The following is a 20,755-nucleotide window of genomic DNA, read 5'->3' on the forward strand; positions in this document are numbered from 1 at the left end:
TTGTATAAATTTAGGGGCCACAACATGTTGATTTGCTACATTCATATACTGTAATATGAGTGCCCTAGTAACGATAGTTAGCGCTTTGGCCTGTCTCATAATGATCATTTCTTTTATGTGGCTGGAACAATTAAGATCTAGTCTGTCAGCAAGTTTGATGATTATAACATAATATTGTTGTCTATATTCTCTATCCCGTGCATTCGATCTCTAGGACTTACTACACCCTGCAAGTTTGTACCCTTCACACTTTAATCTTTCTTTAAGACATGGATAGCTCTATCATGTCATGATGGCTGACACAATCCTTTTTAAGGGAAAAAGCAAATAGATGAGACCTTCTCATGGCTCTCTTTCTTTTGTGAGAGAATAAAAGTCTTTCTTAGAAACCGCCATCAGATGTCCCATTATATCTCATTGACCACCACTTGAGTCCTGTGCTCACTACCTGAACAATTGCAGAGAGTAAAGGGATCTACCAGGATAGGTCTAGAAAGAACATTGGGACTTTGCTCCCAGAAAAGGGCACCTACTACTGTAATAAAATGAAAATTGTTAGCAATTATTAGCAAGGAAGGAAAAAGGGGAGTGGGGCCTGCTACAAGGTAGGCAACTAACAGTGTCTTCCAAGTGGTGGAATCAATATGGAAAAACTAATTTGTAGAGAAGATTCTTTAGAGGTCAAGAGAACATGTGAATGCTCTACCTGAGTTGAAGGTCCAACTACTATGCCCACATTTAAGTTGGTTGAATTTCTTCCCAACTGTCGTGTTAAGAATCTGCTGATGGAAGATGGATCTGTGATAGGGAACAATATTGGTGCTTCTGCAGACTTAAAATTTTCTTCAGGGCCATATGTGTTTGGAATTGCTTTACTCTTTTTTCTATATTTTAATATCTGTTTTTCTTTTAATTTGAGCACTAAGAGGCTCTAGCTGAAATTTTCTAGATGATTGCTTCATTTCAACTCAATCCAAAATAAGATATACAATATATAGTCCCTATAGTAATATATACTCAAACATAAAACTATTTTTATTTCTATGTTAATATTAAAATTTAAATAATTTTTGAATATATTAACTTCCTATCAAATTTTACTTCTGTAATCTCAACAGGGGATGTCATACATCCTTAGAAAACACACAAATACTAATAAATCTAAGACATTTCAACTAGTTTTTAAAAAATGAAATCATAATTTGTGGGGATACATATTTATTGACAAATTTTACATACATGTCTACTTTCTCCCCAAATCTACACAACACTATATATAAATATATAAATAGAATTACACATTTAAAAAGAAATATTTTTGAAAAGCAAGGCATCATTTTTAAATATATATTTAGGTTTTCAAATAATAATTTTCCTATAAGCAAATACAGTTGCCTCTATAACTTCTTCCTATAATTTATACTCTGCACAGCTTGCAAAAGTAACTTTCTAAAAGGCAATCAGACCATGACATTCCCCTGCTGGATATCCTCCGATGGCCCCACAATCATCAGGATTCATTCATCCATTTTTTCACTTGACAAATAGTCACTGGGCTGAGTGGCAATGCAGAGGGAATTGGATGTGGTCCCCAGCACAGAAACTCAGTCTAGCAGTGTTTCTCAAGTGTATAAGTATCAGACTCACCTTGAGGGCTTGTTAAGACACAGATTTCTGGGCCCCAGTCCCAGAGTTTCCGATTCAGTAGGTCTGAGTTGGGACTCAGAAATTTGTGTTCCTGACAAGTTCCCAGGGGATGCTGGGTCTTCTCTATCTATGACCACACTTTGAAGACCACTGATCTGGAAGCAAGAATGATGAGTAAACAGCCACTACACAGAGAGAACTCTGGTTAAAGAGTGTACGGAGTGCTATTTTAATAACATATTTAGCCCAATGCACCCAACATATTATAATTTAAATGCATATTAAAGATTAAAAATTATTAATGAGATAGTTTATGGTTTTTGTTCATACAACATCTTAGAAACCCAGAGTACTTACTTACATCTCAATTTGGACTAGCCACATTTCAAGTGCTCAGTAGCCTTGTGTGGCCAATGGCCACATTATAAGACAAGGCAGTTCTAACCACTGCCATTGCCTTTCCTTCCAGCCCCATCCCCTCACTTCTGCCCCAAACGGTTGATGGCCTGAATTATATTTACTATTTGTTGTTGAATTACTATGCGTCAGGTACTATAACCGTAATTTCTCATTTTATCCACCCTTCCCCATACCCCACCATTATGTGCACACATGAAAAACTTTCTGGGTATGAGTAACTATCATCTGCATTTCATAGATTTGGAAACTGAGGCAAAGAGAAGTTAAACTTAGCTCAAGTGGCCTGTGTGTGGCAGGGCTCCGGTCCAGAGCTGCTGGATGTCAAAGCTCTTCTTTCCGTTGTGCTGTCCTGCCTCCCACCTGGGAGGATCTCGATAGAAGAATGCTGAATAGTCAATTCTAGTTCAACATTTTCTTTTGAAAATGATGAAAACTGATTCTTGACTAGGTTGAGTGAATGGCCCAAGGTCATATCTTAATTTAGTGGCAGAGACAGAAAAAAAATTATATTTAATTACCAAAAGAAAGACACTTAATAATGCTACCGAAATGGCTGAATATATAGCTTCATTGTGAACAATTATTATTGTACTTTAGGAAAAACCAATATATAAGAATCAGAATTTGTAGCCATCTAGATATTTAGCAACTGCCAAAATTTTTATTACTTCTTAAAAAAAATATTTGGGTCCTGAACCAAAGAAAGTATTAAAAAAGTATGGCATTTATGACATTTCGCTATTTGAACTTGACTGGATATTTCACTATGTTAAAGAATTACGGTTAATATTCTAGGATGTTCTAATGATTGGAGATTTATCATATGCAAATGCAGATCATTATAAGTGCAATTTCTTTATTAAAAAATCTCCCATGTTGTTTTATTTGTGCATAATAGCAAACCTATTTTGAGAATAGAATATATATGCACAAGTCTGCAAAATGTGCAGATTTAGGATATGGTAAATACTGTGTAAGTTGCTTTCAAAAAAACTGTCTGCTAAAAGTGGTCTTACACTGTCATCATTTTTGAGGCAAGCTATTGTGATGCCAGCTTTCCATCCACAGCCCTAAACAACAAAGCATTTATTTAATGAGTTGAAATTAAGGAAGGACTACACCTCCAAAAAGAGAACAAAATTCTTATAGTTTGAGGTCTCAGAATCCCCCAAACCAGGACTCCTTTACGCAGGTGGTGTCTCTCAGGTTTCGGAGCCTAAGTGAAGCTTGAGCGCCCCAGCCGCACAAGTCATTCAACTCTCCTACAAGTTTCCAAACTGGTTTGACTGGTGTAGGAGTGTGGACAATCCTGACTCCGTCTTTGGCTCTCCGTCTTGCTCGTGGCCCACACAATGACCCCCCTGCCCCAGGGCAATGTGTTCCGGGCCCTATGAAGGCTCATGCGTGGTCTGACCAGAGGGCGGGAAGGCTCATTCGAATCTCCCCTCGGGTGCACAAACGGCTCCACTTTAGATCACTACCCTTGATCTATAGACTCTGTGGGTTGAGGTCCGGACTCGGCAGAGAACAGCAGTGCGGCGTCTGGATGGTGATCCACAGATCCCCACCGCCTGTAAGTCACCCTGAATAAAACTCTGGGCAGGTGGTATAGAGAGGCTTGCTTCGTTTGTCAGTCTCCACGTGATTTCTTGGTCTGCAAGAGACTCCCCTGTCCCTCCTCTACCTTCTAACTCTGGGTATAATTCAAAAAAGGAAGAGCTCATATTCGTTCCATTCTTCTGGAGTCAATCAGCTACCTTTCATCCTTCTCTTCATTTGTCTTTTGAATTTTTCCTGTTGTATCATTTCATAATGTCCCAGAGCGATGTCTTCCACATATTTTATATTTCTTCAAGCAATTGGCTAAAAAGATATGGGATCTATTTTTTCTGTGACACTCACCCCCTTTTATCTAGAGGAGGAATGGGATGTGTCCTCTATGCTCACTGATGTGTTCACCGTGTCTGGCCTGCTTCCTGGCACACAGTAGGTTCTTGGAGACTAGGAGTCGGCTGACTCATTACAGTTTTAGGATTAGAGGAGCGTGGCTGGTTTTCAGCCTGCACACGAGTATCTGTTATGGGAGATCAGAGCCCAGGCCACATGCAACACCACAACATAAAAGTAATCTTTGCTGAACAATGAGATAGTCATCAGTCACCAGATAGTTACCGCGTGTTGACATTGTGCCTGAAGTGATCCCTCGGTAAACACTTGGAACAAATAAATATAACCAATATTTACATGTCTGTTTAAGGTATGCCTGTATGGATTAGCTTACCCTTCAAAATAAACACTAAGATTGAGCCAGGATGATGATCACTTCTTTTCAGGTGAAGAAACAGAGGTTCGGAGAAATGAAGTGGTATTCACAAAACTGATCAATGGAAAAGTTGCAATTTTATATCAAGTTCCTTAACTCCAAGTCAGAAAGCAAATCTTGTGGTTCTGGGTATGAGGCAAAACCACCTCACAGAAGGGAGATGACCTAGGTTTTACCTTAGTAAGAATCATAATGGTCCACACTCTCCGTAGTCAAGCCAGCTCACATGACCAGTAAGTGGTTCTCAAATTGTATTAATCTTAAGAAATACCAAGTGTTTACATGAGAAACGTGCAAATTCCTCACACCCTATATCTAGATACTAGGATTCTATAGACATTGGGTAGAGCATTCTAATGAGTCTCTCAGATGATTCCAATGCAAAGATCAACTGAGGACATAGGAACAAGTCCAGGGGATACACAGAATATAGGTTTCTCCTTTTTTTTTTTTTAAAGATTTTATTTATTTATTCATGAGAGACACACAGAGAGAGAGAGAGAGAGAGAAGCAGAGACACAGGTAGAGGGAGAAGCAGGCTCCATGCAGGGAGCCCGACGTGGGACTCGATCCCAGGTCTTCAGGATCACACCCCAGGTTGCAGGCAGCACTAAACCGCTGCTCCACCAGAGCTTCCCAGAATATAGGTTTCTCCTACAGTTTCCTCTGTGGGTAGAGTTTTTCTTTTTTTTTTTTTAAGATTTTATTTATTTGAGAGAGAGAGCACAGGCATGGGGAGCAGCAGGTGGAGGGAGGAGCAGGGAGCCCCACTTGGGGCTCGATCCTAGGATGTGGGATCATGATCTGAGCTGAAGGCAGATGCCTAACCCGCTGAGCCACCCAGGTTCCCCTCAGCTAGAATTTCTAAATGAGAATTGGATAGAGAGCTGGGATGACGGACTCCTGAGCAAAATGTGCAAGATGGATGAGACATTTCCAACGAGAATGAACAAATATAATCTTTTACTTCACTGATAACACAGAAATGTGCACTGAAACAATAAGACACTATTGTTCTCCTATAGGCAAGATATATTTTTTTTTAAAAGAATCGCTTGTTCTGGTGAATATAATAGACATTGTTCTAGATTGTGCTGCTGTGAGTAGAATGGAGTACAAGTCTAATAGGAAGCAATATATCCATCTGTAGTTTTCCAAAGTCTGATTCTAAAACTAAGTACATATTTCTGGTAGGAAATAGAAAAAGTCTTAAGTCTTAAAGGTGGCTGCCTTTACGTGGTGAAAATCATTGGTGATTTCTCCCCTTTTTCTGTATTCCATAAATTTTTAATTAAAGAAAGAGGCCTAGTTTCTAGCCATCACAACTTGTATGATTGTAGGCAAGTTATTCTGAGCAATGTTTTTATCTGTACAATAAGGCAGAGGAGTTTTTAACCCTTCAGGGCTCATCATTTTGTAGGGTGTCTGATGTAAACTGTAAACTATGTAAAAACATGTAGATACGCGCACAAATGCATGAGACGTGTGCAATTTCAGTGTTTTCGCGGAGACCCTGAAGGCCATGCATAGGTCCCAGGTCAAGGATCTGTAGTCTTGAAGGATAATTCCAATTCCAGGTAAGTGCACCTCAAATCCTGTGGGGGAGGGAGCACCCCTGTCCCCATTAGAAGAACTAGAGGCCCTCGATCCAGCCACCATATCCACGGCCATGGCAGATGCTGCGAGCCTTGCTGTCTGCGGGATTAGGGAAGGAGAACCAGACCAGCTAAAGCAGCAGCTCTCTGGGGCGGGCCCCTGGGTGGTGGCCTGGCCCCCGGGTGCTGGCTTTGGGTCAAGCGAGCTTCTCCAAAGCCCCAGGGACAGCAGCTGGAGAAGTCACCCCACACCAGGCACGGTGGCCTAGGCCGGAGGTGCTGCGCAGGCAGGACACAGGGAAGGCCCAGGCCAGGACACCCCTGAGACCAGGCTGTGGCCTGGCTGTGCGTTAGACCCTCCGGGCCCCGACGGCAGGGTCGTCCGGCCAGAGAGCTCTAGCAAGCCAGTGCGACAGCGTTGGCCGGTCGCGAGGCTCGGGTCGTTCTGGGGCCTGGGGAAGAGTGTCCTCGGGGCCTGGTGGCAGTTTCAGCGTCACTGCAGGTCTTCGATACTTCTTCTCTGGTCTCTGAAGTTCAGAGGGATCTAAAGTACTCTCGGCCCCCGTTGCCTTCTTGATCTTCTAAATTCCAGCTATTATTAAAGTAATATACGTCCATTAGTCCAGTCCCCAAATATTTAGTACAAAGAAGATAATAATTCAGGGGCACCTGGGTGGCTCAGTGGACGAAGCATCTCCTTGGGCTCAGGCCATGATCCTAGGGTCCCTGCTCTGCGGGGAGCTGGCTTCTCCCTCTGCCACCATGGGTGGCATGCTTGTGCTCTCTCTTTCTCTCTCTGAAATAAGTAAATAAAATGTTCTTTTTTTTTTTAAAGCTAAAGATAGACACATATATGACTTTGAACTTAATAGTCCTTGCAGAAATTTTGGAAAACATAGAAAGTACCCAAAAAAGTGAAAATCACCCTAATCCATTATTCAAACAAATCTAAGTTAAATTGCTGTTCAGAGCCGTTGGGTTCTTTTTCTCTAGCTTCCAGAGACTGGAAGTAAGTGGGGGCTTTTACATCTCTCTCCTATATCCTCGATTCAGTATCTAAAAACTGTAAATCTGATAGGAAATATAAATGTCTTTTTTTTTTTTTAAGATTGTATTTACTTATCGGAGAGAGACAGAGATTGTGACAGGGATAGCGAGAGAGCGTGAGCAGGGGGGAAAAGGAGAAGCAGGCTGTCTGCTGAGCAGGAAGCCCGACCCGGGGCTCGATCCCAGGACCCGGGGTAACAACCTGAGCCGACGGCTGACGCTCAACCGCTGAGCCCCCCGGATGCCCCAGGAAATCTTAATGTCTTAGGAGTGTTTGTCTTTAGCTGCTGAAATCATGGGTATTTCCTTCTTCCTTTTCTGTATTTTATAAATTTCTAATGAGAAAAAGAAAAGACCAGGTTTCCAGGTTGTACGTTACAATCATAGCAAGTCATTCCTAAAATTGTGCCAAATATACAAAAGTTTATTGGCAGCTAAACCCCAAGGTATTTGTACAATCTGCCCCTGAGCATGCAGGGCCTTCCCACCGCGTCCCTCAGCACTCCGCCCAATACTTGGTGCCGCAGGTTTGCTCTGAGGCTGTGGCTGCCACCGGATCCTGCAGGAGGGTCAGCCGTGTTGGCCATATGGGTCCACAGATTTGCTCCTGGGGTGTGTGTTGGGGGAGCGGGCTCTAGATCTGGGGTGCTCCCCTGGTGGGGTTTCGGCAGCCGAACTCCCCGATTCTGAGACGGGGCTCACGCAAGCAGTGCGAGGCCTATTCAGTTTGGTGGATTTTGAATGATGCTCACTCCATCAGCACGAGGCCCCTCCTTTCTGTGCTCACGGACAAACTCGCGGGGCAGCTAACCTGAGAAGCTCCGCCGTGTGCCTTCCTGGCGGGGGGATTTCAGACGCAGCCACCAGCTCCTGGAATGTACCTGAGCCACCTCTGCACACGTCTCCCATGTGTTTTACCAAAATATTTTATATGAACTATGTATTTTCAAAATAGATCTTTGTATGTTAATATCCACGTTTGACCCATTTTGCCTGGCTTAACATTTCACTACAGACTTTGCAAAAGAAAAAAAATGAGGGATACCTGAGTGGCTCAGTGGTTGAGCATCTGCCTTCAGCTCAGGGCATGACCCCGGGGTCCCGGGGTCCCCAGATCGAGTCCCACTTCGGGCTCCCTGCATGGAGCCTGCTTCTCCCTTTGCCTGTGTCTCCGCCTCTCTCTCTGTGTCTCTCATGAAAAAATAAAAAATCTTTAAGAACAACGAGCAGGTGTACTGTGAAAAGGTAATGTGAAATCGTAACACATTTATTTCTCAAGGGCAGAAAGTAAAAACAAAATTTTCAATGACCTTAGGTATTTTTTCCCCAATCTCTCAAAAGAGCAAGGACATTTCCTATATAAACTTCAAAATATTCACAAGAAATTTTACACAGGTACACAATATCATTTATACAGAGTTCATCATCAAATGTCTCCAATAATCCTCAAAATCCAGAATCTGTTCAATTTCCCATTACTTTCGATTGCTGCATCTCTTTAGTACAGTGTACTCGATCTGCGCGATGGTTTCCTCAGGACTAGACTCTCGGGGAAGGACTCTAATGGGTAATCTTGTGTATTCCCCATTTTATCTCATGAGGAGACACATAATGATGTCATTTTGTCTCATTACTGGGGACGGATCTATTTTGATCGTAGCCTTTATCCTCTGTGATTAATTAGTAACCTGTGTGGTGACACTTGACATGACATGAATGTCCTGTTTCCCCAAAACTTCCCTACTTACTGGCTTTAGCACCCGTTGATACACCTTGTCTGAATCAGTTATTTATAACGGTGTTAGAATGCGGTCAGTTTCTCAATTTATTTTTTCTTCTATGTGTTAATATACATTTTTTTTTCAGAGAGGGATTTCCCTTCTTACCTTGAACCCATGTTTTATTATTGATTTATCTTTTTTTTTTTTTTTGGCAACTTGTGGTGTTTATTTTCCATGTGGCATAACACACTGAAGTCATGATTCTTGGGGATGATGCTAGAATTGCCCCAAATTTGAGCAGTCTGAGCACCTACAGTATACCTCCCATGTTCTTTACAAATCCCCAACATTTTCTTTGTACCCCCTTGCCTTTGTAGGTCCTGTTTCACAACCTGTCATTCCAATGAGATCCTGCCTTTTTAATTACTACATTTCTAGATGCATTTTTGTCTGTTTGTGAGCTTTCTATCCTCTTCCACTGAATCTTCCATTCTATCCTCTTCCTCTTCCTACCTATTCACAGATCAATATCACAGTGTTTTAATTATAGAAGCTTTGTAGTATGTTTTAATAGAGGCACCCCTCATTGTTCTTTGTTAGTGACGCCATAGCTGTGGTTTACGTTCATGTTTGTTTCTAAATAAACTTCAAAATCTACTTGAATAGCTCCATAAAACAACTTTATGTTATTTTAATTGGGATAATGTTAAATGTACTATTGAGATGGGATAAATGATACCTTTATAATGTTTACTCCTGCTATCCAAGAAACAAAACAAACAGAATCCCCAAGTTTATTCAAATTTATTTTTATATCTTTCAAAAGTATTTTAATTCTTCCTCATATACCTTTTACACACTTCCTGTTCAGGTTATTCTTAATTAAATCCTGGTTTTGCTACTCGTGTGACTGAAGATTTATCTTGTGGTATCATCTAACTAGCTATTGTTTATGTACATAACGACTTCTGGGTTTTGTTTTTAATCTAACATTCCATCACTTTACAGAATCGTTTTTATTACGTTAGTGTTTTTATTGATTCCCCTGGATTCCCCAAATATGCTACAATATCATCTGTAAATATAGTTTCACTTCTTCTACTCCAATTCTTATGGCTCCATTGTTTATTGTAATCAGATTGCATTGGCTGGCACCTCTAATTTATTTTCAAATAGTAGTGGAGTTAGTGAGTATCCTCGTTCTTGGCCTTGCTGTGAATGCTTCTCACGCCCTCCGTTGAGAAATACACTAGTTTTAGGACCACAATGTGTGCGTTTGTGTGTATGTGTTATAGATATATTTTATCACTAAAGATGAAATATCAGTTCCTATTTTATCAGTGTTTAATCAGGAATGGTTGTTACCTTTTGCCAAAGGCCGTTTCAGCATCTATGAAGATGATTCTATAATTTTCTACTTAGATCTACGAACCGGATTACCTAGTTTTGAAGCAGCCTTACAATTTTTGGAATAAACATTGCTTGCTCATAATGTATATTATTTAGATCTTTAGTTTTATATTCATAAGTAAGATGGAGCCGTAGTTTATTTTTTGTACTATCTTTTTAAGGTTTAGATGACAACATAATGCTTGTTTCATAAAAATATCTGTGGCTTTTTTTTTCTATACTCAGAAATAATTTAAGGAGCATTAGGAGTATATGATCTTTGGAGTTATAGAATTCCCTTATGGGAATTCTGGGTCTAGTCCTTTTATAATAACTTTATTTATTCTATGAAAACTGGAAATCTTTATGTGATTTTGCAGAGCACAATGCCCCCATTAACTAGAAGAGCTTTACCCTTTACTGCAGAGCACGTATATATATATTCTTCAAGGTCTAGTTCACCTATCATATCACCCCCCCATCCCTGTTGTAGGACACATTCAATCCTTTCTTGTTCCTCGGCATCCATAGCCCTGTGCGTATTTCTTACGGGTCTGATCACACTGCTTGTAGCACATGTATTTATAGAGGTTCACTTCTCTCTAGACTTTCAAAGAGAGAGACACGGATTCAATCATGTTTAATTCTCCAGCTGCAAAACTATTGCTTGGTTCTTGGTAAGTGGGCAAGAAATACATTTCGAATACTGATGAGTGAAGAGAAATAAAAATAATAGCGAAATTTGACTATGAACCATAGTCTATTCATAGGACAGTTAGACTCCAGGGTCAGATACTGTAGGGTTTCCTCTCCAGCTTCTTACTGGCAAGCCCATGACGCTGCTCACTCTGTGCTTTGTTTCACTTGCCTATAAAATATAGGAAAATCCCATAGGAGTTTTGTATTCAGAACAGGTAAAAAACTCCTTAGCATTAAGTACCGTATGGGCTCAACCTGCCCTATTACTCCCCACGAGAAAGCTTACTTCTTAGTTCTTTGGGCGATCCCAGAGAAATCATGAAATGCGGCTCTCTCGCCTGTAGGACCACAGTCACGCTCCCGGCTTCAGGTGGCGGCCCCCTCTGCAGGTGTCTGGATGGATGAAATCCTCCAGTTCATGTCGGCAACCACATGCAGGAATGCAGTGCGTCTCTGCCATTTTTAAATGCAACGTTCGTTTTACAATCATAGCTTTGCATCAGTTCCACGTAGTTATGAACTGTGTATCCTACTGGAGTTGTGAACGACAACACATTGTATTCCGAACAACAATTTAGCAGTCCTCATACCTGGGCTTTCTTCCCAGTTCCTGCGCTCTTTCCCCAGACAGCAAATTAATTAAATGGCCTTTGGCCATGGCTCTTTTCCTTGAGTCAGCTTTTCTCTCGTTTAAAGTACAGAGACAGGGGGGATTTAATTAGCCCAATGCCTGGCACATCGCATACACTCAATAAATGTTTGTTAAGTCTTGGGATTCTCTTTGGATAAAGGTCACTTTTGCTATTACTATTAATTTACGAGCGTCTGAATGGTTCCTGTGATGATGATATTGACAGTGAACAAGGGCTTGTGGAAAGTTAACTCAGGAACTTCCGAGGAGGCATCATGAGACCAGATTTTCAGCAACTCACCTATTCTGAATGCATTCACTGTTGGTCTAAGGTTCTATGGCTGTGATTCTACACAGAAAGCTCTGAGGTTCTAAAAAAATGTGAAGACCTGCAGCAATTACCTGAATATTTACCCTGGAAGGAGTGTGTGTGTGTGTGTGTGTGTGTGTGTGTGTGTGTAAGCCCAAACTGCATATAGAGTCCCCATTCTTTATGTAAGCTACTTAAGGAAAAGGATATTATCTTTTAATTTTTTACTCTCTAGTAAGAGTTATTATTGCTCGTTCAGTCCCCAAAACTATAGATAAATTGTGAATCGTTTCAAATGCTCTTAAAAATAAGTTTTTAAAAAATATTTTCCCTGATATTAATGTTTTCACTGACCTAGAAAATTTTTCCTCGCTGTTGCCATACTTAACATTTCTAACTGATGATGTATGTAGTGATGATGGCAGTGAGCAGAAAAAGCTTGGGGAAACACACACAGTGCTGCGATTGCACTAACACGAATGTAGCACTAATTCATAAAACATAATTTAATTTTTAAGTAAAAATCTAACTTTGCAGCGTGTCATTCCCTCAAGGCTAGATCTTTATAGGCCCAAAGCCTGAGTGAATTTACACAGCTGCTTTGAGGCTTTGCATATTTCCTTGTTTTAGGTGCTTTGATTTTTTTTTTAAAGGGGTATTTTTATACCAAAATAAAACACAACTATTAGCACCAGCCTCAAGGGAAAAAGAAACTAACAAACCTACAGCTTAAAAATGTTTCAATACTTTCCCTTTAAAAATCTTGCACATCCCTTAGAAGTTGGAAGAATTAAAGGATCCCCCCGCCCGAAGTGACTAAGGACAAACTAGGGGGATCAGCCCGACAGCAGAGGTGCGGGTGCTAACGCCCAGGCCTGGGCGGGGCGGTGTGTCCTGCAGCGGCGGGGCAGGCGGGCCACCCCGGGCACCGGGCCTCTGCGTGGCCGCCCTCAGCACCTGCGCGGCTGGTGGGGCCTGGCTCCCAGAGGGCGGCCTCCAGGCGGCTGGCAGCAGCTGCCCGCAGCCCCGCACCGTCCTGGTCGCGGCGCCCCCGACAGCCCGCTGTCTCCACCCCGGCGACATCTGCAAGAGGAGACCAGTGTCACTGCGGGCTCTGCAACTACTGTGGGAGCCGGAGGCGCAGGCCGATGGGAGCCCCGAGCCGGCTGCGGGCCACACGTAGGCTGTGGGCTGCCAGGACAGCACCCGGGCAGGCGACCCCGTGCCCCTTCCCTTTGTCCTTTGGTCAGGCTCCACAGGGGAGCTGCTTGTGTTTAGACAGGCCTGCGGATATGCAGGGACGCAAAATTCTCTCCGGCCCTAAGAGTGATGACTGCCTGGGACTTAAGTCAGAGACACGGGTGACGGTTAGGGGGTCCTGGCTGGTGTCCGAGGCTGCCCGGGCCAGCCTGCTGGGCAAGGACAGCGGCAGCCCCTTCGCGTCAGGCCAAAGCAATGCAAAAATCCTGATCTGGGGTTGGGAGAGACGGGCTCTCCTGTCCTAAGATAAAGGCCTGTACAAGGTCAGTGACATGTCTCTAAGAACCGCCAGGACACGCTCAGCCCTGGCGCTCTGCGTCTCTATGGGCCCCCAGGCTCCAGATCCAGGGCTCCATGCACCCGTCTCACGGCCACGTCTTGCGGCTGGCACAGCTTCCACGCGGACATGGGAATTCCCTTGCTTTTCTGGTCCGTTTCCAATCGTAGCACCTTTTCTACTTCCTATGGATCCCAGGCCGCAGCACCTGCCCTCCCACCGTAGAGCGTGGCCTTGGTAAAAGGGAAAAGATTATTCCAGAAAGCCCAGGGTTTGGTATCTGTCTTAGGGAAACATTTGTAGATTTGACTTTCATCATGCACATTGATAACATTGTCGATGCTCGTGCATTAACAGAGCTCTGATCACTCGGTTAGTTGGTGGGCGCCCTGCATCTCCGCTCGCGCCCTGAGTTCTTGCGGAGGCAGGGCCCTTTGGCCTGCCCGTGACTCCCAGAGTCGGCTTCCGCGGTTGGCACGTGGCGAGCCCCCAGGCAACGCTTGGCCAGTCCAGTCCTGCGCTTTGCCCCGTTGGTGACAGCGACAAGCCAGCCTTTACCCCGAAAGGGCCCGCGGAGAGCTTCCTGGGAGCCACGGCCCAGCGCAGTGCAAAGATCTGTGCCCCCGACTCCTTCAGGGGGTCCCGTGTATAGCTCGTATTCCAGCAGAACCGTCAGGTCAGCAGCAATCACACCAGACCTACCCTCTCTCTCACTAGGTTGGCATCACACATCGGGAGCCAACCCTGACGCCAAAATAACCACTCCACTGCATATTATTGCAACTTTTTAAAAAAGATTTTATTTATTTATTCATGAGAGACACACAGAGACAGAGGCAGAGACACAGGCAGAAGGCGAAGCAGGCTCCATGCAGGGAGCCCGACGTGGGACTCGATCCCGGCACCCCAGGGTCACGCCCTGGGCGGAAGGCGGGTGCTCAACCACTGAGCTACCAAGGTGCCCCCCTCCACTGCATAAAATATTGAAAAGTACAAATCTTCTATAATTACACTAGAAAAGATGGTGGCCAGTGAAGTGTTTGTGTGGGCACTGTGTGTCTGTGTGTGTAGTTGCCTCTATAATGACAAAGATCTCTTACTTGAACCTCTACTGTGCTGTTGTGAGTGCAGAGTAGGACGCAGAGACATGCACACACGCAATAGTGCTAACTGTGTTTTCCAAGTTTGCCATTAGATTGATAAAATACACACAAGTGTACGTACTACGAGTCTATGCCTGTGTGCTTCCTTTGCACTCAGCATATCCACACGGAAATCAAGGAATAACGCGGAAGTCTCCTCACATTCTTGCAGTCAGACGTGTGCCCCTTGGCATTTCATCATGTTTTAAACCATTTTCAGTCCCTTTGTGCAACTTGTATTCAGAGTCTGTGGCTGAAAGCTGACTTCGCGGTTTTCCTTCATAGTAGAGACGATCAGAAACATCCAGGTGTTAAATACATATTTTCGAGACAATAGTACCTAATTGAGAACTGCTTTCTGGTAAAGTCAGAGGAGGAAATGTGTTCAGGTCCATGATCCACAGTCTTCCGGGCCAGATAAGGTTCCAAATTCAGAAATTTTTAAATTCCTTTTTTTAATAAAGATTTTATTTATTTATGCGTGAGAGACATAGAGAAAGAGAGAGGCAGAGACACAGGCAGAGGGAGAAGCAGGCTCCCTGCAGGGAGCCCGACCCGGGACTCAATCCCAGGTCTCCAGGATCACACCCTGGGCTGAAGGCAACACTAAACCGCTGAGCCACCAGGGCTGCCCCAGAAAATTTTAAATTCTAAGTAGATAATAAATCCGTATAATATATTACATCCTATGCCCAAGGGGTCTGGAACTTCATTCTGTGTTCCAACCCGTTGTTTGAGCAGCTAAATGTGAGTATTCACCCCAAGTGGGATAAACAAAAACTGTATATAATTTTGGGTCGGTTTACGTCAGGTTTTGACAGCAAATTAGATCGGGTCAGGTAATAGTCTGGCCCCCTAAGACTTACAAAAATAGTTTTCAGAGCTTTTTAGGTCTAAGGTTCATAGATAACAAATTGTGGATATGTTCCAGTTTAATCATAAGAATCTGAAGTCTGACAGGTGCCTGGGTGGCTCAGTCCGTAGATGGTGTGACTCTTGATCTCAGGGTCATGAGTTCAGGCCCCCTACGGGGTGTGGAGATTACCTAAAAATAAAATTTTTGAAAAAAAAATCCAAAGACTGCTATTGATGATAGAACTCCAAATACAATTTTATTTTATTTTTATTTACTTATTTTTAAAGATTTTATTTATTTATTCATGAGAGACACAGAAGGAGAGAGGCAGAGACCCAGGCAGAGGGAGAAGCAGGCTCCCTGCAGGGCCCGACGGGACTTGATTCTAGGACCCAGGGTCATGCCTGAGCCCCCAGGGGCTCTCACTTCCCTCCTTTTAAGCCTGTTGACCACAGAGCTGGGCCTAGAGGGACATGACAGTAGGAGCTCACTGCGAGGCCGCAGGGGCACACCCTGGGTCAACCTGACACCTACCACTTGGGGCAAATTCCAGACGTGACCACAGAGTTAAAATAACTACTGAATGGGACCCTGGAGTCCCGAGTCCTAGCTGCGGGGCTGCGGGGGATGGAGGGAGCGGAGGGCCGAGGGCCTGGAGGCTGCCGGCTGGGCCCATGGTGCAGGTGGGAGGAGCACAGGTGGGCAGGGGTCCCACCCAGGCCTGCACTCGGGGTGCCTGCAGGGCCCTGCCTCCAAGCCACCCACCTGGAGTCTGGGTCGCACCCAGCCCTGGACCCCCAGGTGCCTGCAGGACCCCGGCCTGGGAGCCACCCACCCGGGGTTGGGTTTGGGGTCGCACTCAGGCCTGCACTCCGGGTGCCTGCTGGACCCTGGTCTGGGAGTCACCCACCTGCGAGTCGGGGTCGCACCCAGCTCTGCCCTCCGGGTGCCTGCTGGGCCCTGGCCTCCGAGCCACCCACCTGATGCTGCCTCGGCTGTGGTCCCAGGGTGCTGGGGTGCTCCAGGCCCTGCCGCTCAGCCGCAGGCTGCTGGAGCTGCTCTCCCTCTCCCTCGGCTCCCCAACCCCCTTTGTGTGTTCCCTTGGGCTCTAAAATAAAGAAATCTTTAAAAATCAACAAACAAATCGTGTGCTCCCAGACATGGCGGTGGAGGCCAGGACAGAGGGCTGTGGCCTGCGGCCTAGCTGGGGGGACCATCCGCACCCCGGTCGTGTGATGGGGATTTCTGATTTACAGCAGCTTCCATCATTTTTATGCTCTCTATCATCTGTTTCCTTAATTATATTGCTAGCATTAAAATGAAATAAGCGTTCAGTCTTTGGCAGCTGGAATAAAAGGGACTCAAAGTTAGAGAAATAAAAACACTCCTCCTGAAACTCGACAAGGAGCGCTAAGGGAAGATCCGAGCATCTCTACTAAAGGACGCGACAGAAAGGGATTCCGGGGCAAATTGCAATGGGGCATTTTGGAGAGGGAGGAAAAGGGACCTCTGGGTGCCTGAAGTAGGCTGCGGAAAGGTCCCCTCACTCTCCGTGAGGAAACAAAACGGCAGAAAGTTGGAAGGGAAAGTTAATAAGTCTACTTTGTATTTTAATTATTGTCAAGTACCCAGGTGCTTCAGTGAAGAGTTGCATGTACATATAAATTACTTCTGCGCCCTAGCATATTTGCAGAAATCTAAATGAGATGTTGTTCCATTTAAAATTTAAATAACTCCCTTGAGAAAATGCCAACCAGATTGCTTCAACTAGAAGCCAATGCATAAACATGTATTTGTTATTTACTGGTTAATGTGCTCGGCGTCTTCACGTATTGTGGTCACTTTGCAGGAACCTGAAGTCCTCTGTGATGTGCTCTGATGACCCTAGGATGATGTCTAAAAAAACTAAATATAAGGGTAGATGCAGGGAACTACAGAGATGCTCCCCCCACACCCCCTGCCGGCCCTTTTCAAAGGTAATGATTACAAAGTGTGACGCTCCATTGTTCCAGAAGACTTCAGATGTGCACCAGCTTGCACTGCTTGCAAAATGGCAGATTCACATCCACAAACGCAATTTTTTTTTTTTCACGGTGACTCAGCGGAGGGAAGTTCATCTGAGACCTGAGAGCGCTGAGGGCGATTAAGGGGTGCGCTTGGCTTTGTTCTGCAGGCGCAGGCTGACTCAGCCCTGGTCCTGGCAAGGCGGCTGCTGGCAGAAATGTGCAGGCATTTCACATGCTCCGTCTTCTGCCTGGAACTTACCTCTTACAGGAATAATTTGAAGTTAGAATGGGGGTGGGAGGAAGTTCAAATTCAATGCTTAATACTTGAAAATGCACAACTTCATCCTCCAACTGGGGAAAAATTGGACTAAAAACAGATTATATTAAAAAAATGCCCCTAGGGTTTCTTGGATATAAAATTGTTTTTTGAAAACAACAATATGATGAGTTAAGAGTGAATGAATCAGAAACATACGGATTAAATTTTCCCTGAATTTGCATGGATTTGGAAGTCAGGGAGAAAAGGGCACTTGGCAAGATGCATTTGAGATTTTACCCAACCGAAAACATTGGAGAAATACTGTGAGGTGCTTTGGTGAATGCAAAACTGTGCCAAATCCTTTCATTTTTATAAACTGCACTGCCATAAAAAAGGAATAAAAATGACCTAATTGTAATTTAATGAAGACATGGAGTAGTGTTTGTAAAGCAGCAAGTTCTACAGATAAGCGCGAGATTTCCAAGAGCAAATCTCGATCAATAGGGGGGACAGGGGCTCTGCAGACGCCCCCAGACGCGAGGGGAGTACACCTGATGCTGGCGAGAGAATGTTTTATTTGCTGGCCGTTTTTCTCCCTCACCTACACGAAATTAAAATCAACAATGAAAATTAAACAAAGTACGAGTTTAAGAAAAACACATGGTAGTGCTTATCTGTATGCATTAGTAGCTTTTTTGGGTGATTTTTTTTTTTTTTCTTTTTGTCCACAGCATGTCAAGAGCTGACACTCTTGGGTTGAGGCTGCTGTAAAGGCCTTCTGGTATATCTAATATCAGGTAAGACAGCCAGATTTATCCAAACTTTGGCACTTTAGCAAGTCAAAATAAGCTTCAAGTTGCTTTATAAGCATTTACAAAGTATTCTACAAATAATTTATGAGAAAAATATGTTTTTTTAAAAAAGAACTTCAGTTCTATTGTCTTCATTGTGCTAAATATTTTTCAGCCTTAGAAGAGTTCTCAGTGTAAGGTTTGTCTTCCCCCCTCCCCCTGCCCAGTGTCTTTTTCTGGTGGATCAAATAATAACATAACATTCCTATAAGACCCAGTTTGTTAACTTTTTTCGTGTAATAGCTTAGGCCGTGGCCGTGCAGATACAGACGTTTTCCAAATATTCACAGTTCAGTTGAGAAAAGAGTGAGAGGAACACAGTGCACGGTGAGAGCTTTTGTAGAGGTCGAGACCAGGAGCGCAGCATCCCTGTAGCATCCCACCCACAGCCCTAACACCGGCGGAGACCCCGGACGCGAGCAGGGCAGTTAGCAGCGGGCACCTGCCGCAGGTTTGCGCCTGACCCGGGGGGACGGGCTCACCGTCTCCTTACTCGGCAGGTGGGCTCCAGCTCCCTAGAAGGAAGGTTTCTACCATCACAAGACCTGCCATAAGCCCTCCGCTCTCTGGCGAATGAGCTAGTGACGGGGGCAGTTTTAAAGCCAAAGCCAAGATGAATTGGGGCGTCACTCCCCGGGCAGAGCTCGCTGGGTGTGTCCACGATTACCTGAGCAAACCGAACTGGTTGTGTAAATAATAGGCAAAACGGGTGAGAGTCGATCCCTCTGGCTTCTCAACTCGGGCAATCTCATCTGCAGGGAAGGGGAACTTTGAAAGAGCCAGCAGCAAAGCAAAAATGGGTGCGATTAGTCGGGAGATGTCGAGTGAGCCCCAAGACGCAGATGCTGGGTTTGTATTCTCACAGACAATATCCTAGCCCTCCAGAGGGTTAGGGACCTTTACGTTCCCAGAGGGGAGGTCCGAACCCCTTCGTGAACGTCCAGATTTGTGAATCCCACCCTGAGATACTGTTGTCCCGCAGAACAAAACAAAACCGCAAGTAAAACCTCTTCCGACCCGTGATTTCTCTTTCTTACTCAATGAACATATTTTTACTATTTCTGGCACTTTCTGAATTAGCTCTACAGTTTGCTTTTACTTGTTTCCACGTAGGACCCACGGGAAACTCGGTGGCCCCACAGAGCCGAGCCATTGTGAACCCCAATATGCCGCTGTTCAACGGAAACCAGAGATTTCTATTTTTCTGGCTAAAAGTCATTAATTTCTCACACCAGCTTCACTTTCATTTCTGTCATTGGCCTTCACGATCACTGTGCCCCTGCCCCAGGGCCTTTTTATTTATTTTTATTTCTATTTTTATTTTTATTTTATTTTTTAACTTTTTAATTTTTTAACTTTTTTCCCAGGGCCTTTTTAAAGACTCAGAGTTCCTGTCTTTCTGCCAGACTTCTGGCACGTGTCGTGTGAGAACGAGAAAAGATGCTGTGTGGAGGTGCGGCCGCTGAATGAGTGGCTGGCTGATACCTTAGCCAGTGGCCAGCGCTTACGAATGAGCTCCAGAGCACCCGCAGCTCAAACTGGGGCCTCAGCCTGGAGGCCACCTCCTGCGGGGGGGGGGTCCAAGGCCTACTGCCAGCCACCCCGCCTCCTAGTCCTCCTGTGTGTGCTCCCGTGGTACCCCGACCATTGCCGTGATAGCTCCTGCCACTCTCCAACGTGATGACCTGTTGACTTGTTTTTATACCCACTCGGCTGTGAGCCTGGGAAGACGAGTACCACGGCTGACCTGGTCTGTTCGTTTTCATCACCAAAGCACACAGACAAGCTCCCAGGACATAGCAGGAACTCAATGTGCCCGTCATACCTACTGAGTTACATTCAAATTTGTACAGCCCTTCAATAAAATGTGATATTTGCTGAAGGTCTATGTACATTTGAAATCGTGAAGACACGAATAATATCAAGAATGTGCAAAAGTTGAACAAAAGAGTTAAACATGATACAAAGGTTTCCAGACTAAAGATATATATTTTTTAAATTAAAAGTGTACCATTTTCATCAATATAGTAACCTGTTTTAATCTTTTTTTTTTAATTTTTATTTATTTCTGATAGTCACAGAGAGAGAGAGAGAGAGAGAGAGGCAGAGACATAGGCAGAGGGAGAAGCAGGCTCCATGCACCGGGAGCCTGACGTGGGATTCGATCCTGGGTTTCCAGGATCGCGCCCTGGGCTAAAGGCAGGCACCAAACCGCTGCGCCACCCAGGGATCCCTAGTAACCTGTTTTAAACGATGTAATTTCCTTCTGTTCCCCAACATCAAAGACCCTGTGACCCCTTAGATTTTTTTTTTTTTTATGAT

Source organism: Canis aureus, chromosome 1 (genome assembly GCF_053574225.1).
Source record: "Canis aureus isolate CA01 chromosome 1, VMU_Caureus_v.1.0, whole genome shotgun sequence".
Classification (NCBI taxonomy): Eukaryota; Metazoa; Chordata; class Mammalia; order Carnivora; family Canidae; genus Canis; species Canis aureus.